General features: G+C 35.5%; 1 pseudogene; it reads left to right on the top strand.

The window, feature by feature from the left end:
• The first annotated feature begins 8,336 nt into the window (after positions 1-8,336).
• LOC113177732 (olfactory receptor 52E8-like) lies at positions 8,337-9,242 on the top strand (annotated as a pseudogene).
• Positions 9,243-10,399: the final 1,157 nt, after the last annotated feature.

Here is a 10,399-nt window from a genome sequence, read left to right as displayed (position 1 = left end):
GCCTAAATCTACAGGAGAACCTAGCGGCATCAAAAAAATGGTCAGATAAAGAACTCAAGGAATAACTTACTCAGATGGAATGGAATTGTAAAGAGGTCATTAGAAAGCAAATGCAAACAATGAAAGAACACATTGAAAATGAATCACATAAGCAGATTCAAGAAGCAAATAAACAACTCTACCTGGAGATAGAGATTAGAAAAAAATTCAAACAATAATCCTAGAAATGAAGGAAACTATAAACCAAATTAAAAACTCAAACTAGAGTATCACTAATAGATACTCTAAATGAATGTCAGAACATCAGACAGTGAAGACAAAATATATCATCTTGAAAAGATTATAGCCAACTCAGAAAGGCTGGTAAGAAACCATGAGCAAAACATCCAAGAGACATGAGATAACATAAAAAAACAAACTTCAGGGTTATCGGGATAGAGGAAGGTATAGAGGTACAAAGCAATGGAATGAGAATCTGTTGAATGAAATAATTTTAGAAAACTTTCCAGACATGAAAAAGGAAACAGATGTCCAATTCTAGATGCATACAGGACACCGAGCATACAAAACCACAGTAGACCAACTCAAAGACACATTGTTATGAAGATACCCAATATACAGAACAAAGAGAGAATATTAAACCTACAAGAGAAAGGAGGCTGATTACATTCAGGGGTAAACCAATTAGATTAACGGCTGATTTTTCATCACAGATGCTGAAAGCGAGAAGATCCTGGAACAACGGATTTCAAACACTGAAAGATAATGAGTGCCAACCAAGAATTTTGTATCCAGCAAAATTAAGCTTCAGATTCAACAACGAAATAAAAATCTTTCATGATAAACAAAAGTTAAAAGAATGTGCAGCCAGAAAACCAGCACTGCAAAGCATCTTGGGCAAAGCACTACACGAAGATGAAATGAAAAACAACAACCAAAACCAACAATGGGAAGTACCTCGGTAAAGCAAGGGTGGAAAAAAAAAACTAAATCACAGAGGGAAAAACAAACCAAATTAAAAATAAATAAATAGATAAATAATCAAACATGACTGGAAGTACAAACCATAAATCAATAGTAACCCTAAATGTTAATGCCTTAAACTCACCAATAAAGTGACATAGGCTGGTAACCTGGATTTAAAAAACAGATCCAACAATATGCTGCCTTCAGGAGACACATCTGATTGGAAAAGACATACACAGGCTGAAAGTGAAAGGTTGGGAAAAATCATACCACTCACATGCTCCTCGGAAGCAAGCAGGGGTGGCCATCCTCATATCGAATAAAATCTACATCAAGCCTAAGTTAATCAAAAGGGATAAGGAAGGACATTATATACTGTTAAAAGGAACCATTCACCAACAAGACATAACAATTATCATTATTTATACACCAAATAATGGTGCCTCTACGTTCATAAAACAAACTCTCCTCAAGTTCAAGAGTCAAATAGACCACAACACTATAATTATGGGAGAGTTCAACACACATCTCTCACCATTGGACAGATCTTCCAAACAAAAGTTAAATAAAGAGACTATAGAACTCAATAACACAATTAATAATCTAGACTTAACTGACATATATAAAATATATCAACCATCATCATGCACATATACTTTTTTCTCAGCAGCACATGGATCCTTCTCAAAAATAAACCATATATTATGCCATAGGGCAACCCTTAGAAATTGTAAAGGTGTGGAGATAATACCATGCATCTTATGTGATCATAATGGAATGAAACTGGAAATCAAGGATAAAAGAAGGAAGGAAAAATCCTACATCACTTGGAAAATGAACAATATGTTACTGAATGATCAATGGGTTACAGAAGACATAAAGGAGGAAATCAAAACATTCTTAGAGATTAATGAAAATACAGACACAACATATCGGAATCTAAGGGACACAATGAAAGCAGTTTTAAGAGGGAAATTCATTGCCTAGAGTTCATTCCTCAAAAAAAAAAAAGAAAAAAACAACAAATAAATGATATTACAATTCATCCCAAAACCTGAGAAAAAGAAGAGCAAAACAACAGCAAGTGTAGCAGAAGGCAAGAAATAATTAAAATCAGAGCTGAAATCAATGAAATTGAAACAAAAGAAACTATTGAAAAAAAATGACAAAACTAAAAGTTGGTTCTTCAAAAAAGTAAATAAGATCGACAGACCCTTAGCCATGCTAAGGAAGAGAAGAAGAGAGAGAACTCAAATTACTAACATACGGGATGAAAAAGGCACTATCACAACAGACACTACAGAAATACAGAAGATAATTAGAAATTATTTTGAGACACTATACTCCAATGAAATAGCAGATAGTGAAGACATCGACAAATTTCTTAAGTCATATCATTTGCCCAATTTGAGTGAGGAGGATACACACAACTTAAACACACCAATATCAATGGAGGAAATAGAAGAAGCCATCAAAAGACTACCAACAAAGGAAAGCCCAAGACCAGATGGGTATACAGCAGAGATTTACAAAACCTTTAAAGAAGAAATAATACCAATACTTTTCAAGTTATTTCAGGAAATAGAAAAAGAGCAAGCTTTTCCAAATTTATTCTATGAGGCCAATATCACCCTGATTCCTAAACCAGACAAAGACACTTCAAAGAAAGAAAACTACAGACCAATATTTCTAATGAACCTAGATGCTAAAATCCTCAATAAAATTCTGGCAAATAGGATACAGAAACATATCACAAAAGTTGTGCAATATGATCAAGTAGGATTCATCCCTGGGATGCAAGGCTGATTCAATATACAGAAATCAATAAATGTTATTCACCACATCAATAGACTTAAAGATAAGAATCATGATCATCTCAATAGATGCAGAAAAAGCATTCCACAAAGTACAGCATCCCTTTATGTTTAAAACACTAGAAAAACTAGGGATAACAGGAACTTACCTCAACTTTGTAAAAGCTATCTATGCCAAGCCTCAGGCTAGCATCATTCTAAATGGAGAAAAATTGAAGGCATTACCTCTAAATATGGAACAAGACAGGGATGCCCTCTCTCACCACTTCTAGTCAACATAGTTCTCGAAACACTGGCCAGAGCAATTAGGCAGACAAAAGAAATTAAAGGCAAAAAGATAGGAAAAGAAGAACTTAAATTGGCACTATTTGCAGATGACATCATCCTATACCTAGCAGACCCAAAAGTTTCTACAAAGAAACTTCTAGACTAGTAAATGAATTCAGCAAAGTAGCAGGATATAAAATCAACATGCATAAATCAAAGGCATTCCTGTATATCAGCGACAAATCTTCTGATATGGAAATGAGGACAGCCACCCCACTCATAATATCCTCAAAAAAAAAAAATAAAATACTTGGGAATCAACCTAACAAAAGAGGTGAAAGACTTATACAATGAAAACTACAGAACCCTAAAGAGAGATATAGAAGATCTTAGAAGATGGAAAAATATACCCTGTTCATGGATAGGTAGAACTAACATCATCAAAATGGTGATATTACCAAAAGTTCTCTATAGGTTTAATGCAATGCCAATCAAAATCCCAATGGCATTTCTTGTAGAAATAGATAAATCAATCATGAAATTCACCTGGAAAAATAAAACACCCAGACTAGCAAAAGCAATTTTAAGCAGGAAGAGTGAAACAGGTGGTAGAGTGATACCAGATTTTAAACTATACTACAGAGCAATAGTAACAAAAACAGCATGGTACTGGTACCAAAACAGGCACGAGGACCAATGGTACAGAATAGAGGACACAGAGACCAATCCACAAAACTACAACTAACTTATATTTGATAAAGGGGCTAAAAGCATGCAATGGAGAAAGGATAGCATCTTCAACAAATGGTGCTGGGAAAATTGGAAATACACATGCAACAAAATGAATCTGAATCCCTTTCTCTCACCATGCACAAAAGTTAACTAAAAATGGATCAAGGAGCTTGGTATCAAACCAGAAACTCTGCATTTGATAGAAGAAAAAGTTGGCTCTAACTCCATTTCGAGGGGTCGAGCTCCAAATTCCTTAATAGGACACCTATAGCACAAGAGTTAATAGCAAGAATCAACAAATGGGACATACTCAAACTAAAAAGGTTTTCTCAGCAAGAGAAACAATAAGAGAGGTAAATAGGGAGCCTACATCCTGGGAACAAATTTTTACTCCTCACACTTCAGATACAGCCCTAATATCCAGAGTATACAAAGAACTCAAAAAATTAAACAATAGGAAAACAAATTACCCAATCAACAAATAGGCCAAGGACCTGAACAGACACTTCTCAGAGAAGGATATACAGTTAATCCACAAATACACACACACACAAAAAAAATGCTCACCATCTCTAGCAATCAGAGAAATGCAAATTAAAACCACGCTAAGATACCATCTCACTCCAGTAAGAATGACAGCCATTATGAAGTCAAACAACAAGTGCTGGTGAGGATGGGGGGAAAAGCGTGCACTTCTACATTGCTGGTAGGACTCTATAGTGGTGCACTAATTTGGAAAGCAGTTTGGAGATTCCTTGGAGAGCTGGGAATGGAACCACCACTCAACCCAGCTATTCCCCTTCTCAGCCTATTCCCCAAAGACCTAAAAAGAGTATACTATAAGGATACAGCTACATCGATGTTCATAGCGGCACAATTCACAATAGCTAGACTGTGGAACCAACCTAGATGCCCTTCAATAGATGAATGGATAAAAAATGTGGCATTTATACACAGTGGAATATTACTCATCACTAAAAAATAACAAAATCATGGCATTTGCAGAGAAATGAATGGCATTAGAGCAGATTATGCAAGTGAAGCTAGCCAATCACTAAAAAACAAATGCTGAATGTCTTCTTTGATATAAGGAGTGCGACTCAAAACAGCAGGGAGGAAGAGCATAAGAAGAAGATTACCATTAAACAGGGAAGAGAGGTGGGAGGGAAAGGGAGAGAGAAGGGGAATTGCATGGAAATGGAAGGAGACCATCATTGTTATGCAAAATTACATATAAGAGGATGTGAGGGGAAAAGGGAAATAAATAAGGGAGAGAAATGAATTACAGTAGATGGGGTAGAGAGAGAAGAGGGGAGGGGAGAGGAGGTGAGGGGGTATAGTAAGGGATAGGAAAGGCAGCAGAATACAACAGACACTAGTATTGCAGTAGGTATAAATGTGGATGTGTAACCAATGTGATCCTGCAACCTGTACACAAGGGAAAAATGGGAGTTCATAACCACCTTGAATCAAATGTATGAAATATGATATGTCAAGAGCATTGTAATGTTTCTAACAACCAATAAAAAATATATAAGTAAATAGCAGTAACATCAGTAGAGGGAAGAGAACAGGGGAAAGAGGAAGGAAGGAAAAAGGAAAAGTACTGGGGACTGAATTAGCAGAAATTATATTCCAGGCTTTTAAGATGATGTCAGAATGAATCCTAATGTTTTGTATAACAAAAAAATAAGAAAACTAAAATTAATTTAAAAAGTGTAGTGTCAGTATAGAAACAGTTCATAAATCAATGGAATAAAATTGTGAACTGAGAAATGTACTCATATTTATGACAACCTTCCATAATCATTCCCTGGAAGAAATAATAATCTCTTCAACAAATGATAGAAGCAAAACTGTATATCCCTCACTGTATACAAAAATTAAATTAAATTAGATCAAAACCTAAACATAATATAATGATAAAACTCTTAGCACAAATTATACGAATAAATCTTCGTGACCTCATCTTTGGCTTCTTAAGCAGGACTATAGAAATGAAGCAGTTAAATAAATAAGTTGCATTTCATCAGGATCAAACATTTTTGTGATTCAGAAATGCTATCAAAAGAGTGAAAATAAAATCAATAGGATAAGTTATTGAGAAGTCATATATCTTATAAAATCTAACAGTAGAATATATAAAGAATTCTTACAATTCAGGAATGTAAAATAAACAACTTTAGCAATGCTAAAATAAACAATCAAATACGAGCAAATGTCTTCAATACACATTTCTTTAAAGAAGATGTAAAAATGTCCAAGTGCCCTTTAAAAGATGCCCAATATCATTAGTCATTAGGGAAATTCACATCTGAAACACGGTGAGATACCACTCGGAAACCATTAGGATTGCTGCGATTTTAAAAGTTCAAAAATAACAAATCTTAGGGAGGATTTGAGAAGTGGAAACTCACACATTGTGAGAATGTAAATTTTGCAGTCATTATGGAAAACAATGTGGTGTTTCCTCAGAAAGCCAAGCAGAATTATGAGACCCCAAATTCCACTTTTGTGTATATATGCAAAAGATTTAGAAACAGCTGTTCAAATAAAAACTTGTGCAAAAAAATGTTTACAGAAACACTATTTATTATAGCCCAAACTTGGAAATGACACAAATATACATCCACTGATGAATGTATAAATAGAATATGATATATCCATACAATGGAATACTACCTAGTCATTAAAAGGGTTGAGATATTGCTTCATGCTATAATACTTATATACTCTGAAACTATTAGGCGAAGTGAAAGAAGCCTCACACAAAAGACTACATATTGCATGACTCCATTTATAAACCATCCACAATAAGCTAAACCAGAAAATTTATAGAAGCATAATTCAGAGTAGTGGTTCTCAGGAGATGAAAGGAAGGAAGAAAGGTAGTGACTGCTTAATGGATATAGCATTTAGTCTTAGAGTAATGAAAGCTATTTGGAACTAAATAGCAGTGATAATTGCAAAACAAAAAAATTCACTGATTTGTAAATTTTTAAATAGTAAATTGTATATCATATGCCTTTTGTGAAAATAAACAGAAAACAGTTACTGATTATATAAATATCCAACAGTTCCCAAAGGATTATTCCAAGTAGTTCATAAACTGACAGAAAGTTGAAAGGAGAGCAAAAGATAAAATGGGTCTTGTCATAAATATTATGTGCAATAACAAGAACTGACAACTGACTGAGTCAGAGTCAGAATGTTCAGAGATTTCCCTAAAGGTTCTCTTTAGCTGATGTAATGACAAGGGGGAATTACTATTCACTTGAACAGGAAATTCTCTGGCACCTAGAGACTTCATTACTATCCCCCTACCCCAATTTTACTAACACTTTGAAGGTAACTGATGATTTTTTTCCATGGGTCTTAGGATAGGGACTGGCCATGCCAGGAAGACCAAGAGTAGGATTTGGGGTGGAGGTTTTTGATCATGTGGCATCAGTTAACCTCAATATATGAAACAACATGCATAATATAATGCCCTCCTCCACTCACCCTCCTCCCCTACCATGTCTCTCTCTTCCTCAACAGCATTGGGGATTGAACTCAGGATTGCTCTACCACTGAGCTACAATCCAGCCTTTCTTATTTTGATTCTGAAACAGGGTTTCACTAAGTTGCTCAGGTTGGCCTTCAACATGTGATCCTCTTCCTCAGCCTCCTAAATGTTGTGGATTACCATCATGAGCCACCACACTTAGCAATATTTACTTAATACTTGGGTGCTAATGTGTGTTTTGTTTTGTTCCACTCTTTCTTTTTCTACTTTTTTTTTGAAGTAGGTACACTAACATAGCTTCATAGAAAGTATCAAATCCCAGTAGTGTAAATCTTACAGACTTCCTGTGAGGAAGTTTTGTCTATTTTAGATCCTTTTACTCTCCTCAGGCCTTATCTTTCTATCACTACTTCCATTAGCAAGTATTGCACCGTCAGATCCAAATCAATGTCACATAGCCTAGTTTCAAACTGTTTCCAAATCTTGGACTCTTCTGCTTATTAACTTCCAAACAAACGGGAATTTAATAAATTTATCAAAAGCTTTCTCTTCCATAAAAGCAGATCTTGGTAGTATTTTGTGTCAGGGAATCCTGGGGAGAACTAAACAAGATGATACATGTAAATGACATCAGATGCAATGGGAAATAGCATATGTCAAATTAATCATAGCTGATATATTGTGCTAGTGATCATTATCATCAGTTTTCTTATCCTTTATAATGTTCTTTTCTTGAATAAGAGGAAAGTAAGTACTTTTTCTACTCTGAACCCATAATTTCACAAGAGGTATGGTGTTAGCTTCTAATCAGCTGCTCATCCTCTCCCACTTCCAGTACAAATAAGGAGTGTCACTAGGATAACTTATGGAGAGTCAAAGGAAAGAAAAATAATCAAAGGCCTTTAGAGAAACATATTCCCATTATCAATCCTCTGTTTGTAGCCCTTTATTGTTTTGAATTTTGTAGAATTCAATGAAGTCTGGAGGCACTGCCCAATGGGAACTGGCAGAAATCTTTAAAGCCATGACTGCCCTCAGCCTGCAGGAGAATGCCTTCTCCCAATGCCTCTGAGTCCCACCCTTGCCCATTAATGTTCTTGGGAATTCCAGTATTGGAGGCTGCACAGGTCTGGCTTGGTTTTCCTTTCTGTGTCGTGTACCTGACTGCTCTTGTGGGAAACCTTGTCATTCTGTTTGTGATCTGGACTGATCCTAGACTCCACCAACCCATGTTCTACTTTCTGGCCATGCTGTCAGTGATTGACCTGAGTCTCTCTACCTCTATCATCCCCAAGATGCTGGGCACCTTCTGGTTCAACCTTCAGGAGCTGTGTTTTGGGTGCTGTGTTGCTCAAGTGTTTTTTGTGCACTTTTTCACAGTCATGGAGAGCATTGTACTTCTGGCTATGGGTTTCGATCATTATGTGGCTATTTGTAACCCTCTCAGGTACACCACAATCCTCACCAACCGAATGAATCATTGGGGTGATTGCTGTGGCCGTGGTTCTGCGAAGCTTGTGCATGATTGCACCTATCGTTTTTCTCCTCCTGAGGCTGCCTTACTGTGGGCATAGAATCATCCCTCATACCTACTGTGAGCACATGGGAGTGGCACTTCTGGCTTGTGCCAGTATCCATGCCAATGTCTATAATGGTCTAGGGAATATTTCTATCTTGTCCTGGATGTGGTTCTAATCATCATCTCCTATGCTAAAGTTTTATGCACTGTCTTCCGCCTCCCTTCCCAAGATGCACGCCTGAAGGCTCTCAACACCTGCAGTTCCCATATCTGTGTCATCTTAGCCTTCTTTGGCCCAGCTCTTTTCTCCTTCCTAACTCATCATTTTGGTCATCACATCCCCCAGTATATCCATATCCTCCTGGCTAATCTCTATGTAGTCATCCCCCCTGCCCTCAAACCAGTCATTTATGGGATCAGAACCAAGCAGATCTAGGAGCGGGTGAAGAGTCTCTTTACTACAAAAGATTGAATGAGAGTAACTTATTTAGGTTATGGAAGCCAAAGACCTAAAAGACTGAAATTTATGATAAAAATTAATAAAGAAATTTCTTTTGTCAAATCATCCTTCAATTGTATATACATATTAGATATACATAAATACATATATATGAAATATTGACCACAGTTATTGGAGACATGTGTTTGTGTGTGAGTACATATTCTCTACTGAAACCTAACACAGAATGTGCCATGTAAGCGTAAGTTTCAAGGAGGAGAACTTGAATTCATTGAGGGAAGAACTTACTATTAGAACTATCTGACTATTGATCTCTTTAAGGTAATAACAAAATTTCCTTCATAGAGATATTTAATTAGAGGTCAAGTTAGGAGTTAAATTAACCAGGACGTAATTTGTCAATATTTACTCAAATTATGATACCGTGCTGACTTATGATGTAATTCTAGGGATATAATATAAATTTTACTCACTGACAGGAGAACTGGAATTCGGGTAGTGATGATTCACATACAGAGGAGGTACCAGGTGTGAGATATGGGGGAGTTTAATCACACATTACAGAGAGAGCAAGAATGAATATTTATTTATTTGTGTACTGGTTTATAATTGGATGACTTTGAACATCAAAATGTTTAAGAAATAAAGAACACTATTCATGAACTTCAAAAAATGTTAAAAAATGGATGTTAACAGAAAACCAATTCTAAATAATCCTAAAAAAATTGGAGTATGGAAAGTTTAATATAATAAGATATATAAAGTGGACAAAGTAAATAAATAATAAGTTCATGGCTTTCAAAATGTCAACAGAAAAGGTAATGTTGAATGAATAATGTAAGTAGAATATTGCTCAAGAAAGAAAAGATCAAATTGGACTTTGGAAGTCACTATTAACAGCATTTCATTCACTCACTTCTATGACAATCATAGTGAATTCTATTAACTTAACATAAAACAAATATTTCTTAAATGTTATTAATGAGGATCATCCAATTTCAGTGAGAAGAGTTAATATTGAGGTAATTGTTGAAAATACTGTGTCCAAAAGATTGTATAATCATCAAGGACAATAATTACCAACCAAAAATCAAATAAAAAGACAACATTAAAATTTTCAAAAGAAAATCAGT

This window comes from Urocitellus parryii, chromosome 4 (genome assembly GCF_045843805.1).
Source record: "Urocitellus parryii isolate mUroPar1 chromosome 4, mUroPar1.hap1, whole genome shotgun sequence".
Classification (NCBI taxonomy): Eukaryota; Metazoa; Chordata; class Mammalia; order Rodentia; family Sciuridae; genus Urocitellus; species Urocitellus parryii.
The sequence above is the reverse complement of the archived record's forward strand: the minus strand, read 5'-3'. Positions and strand labels throughout refer to the sequence as shown.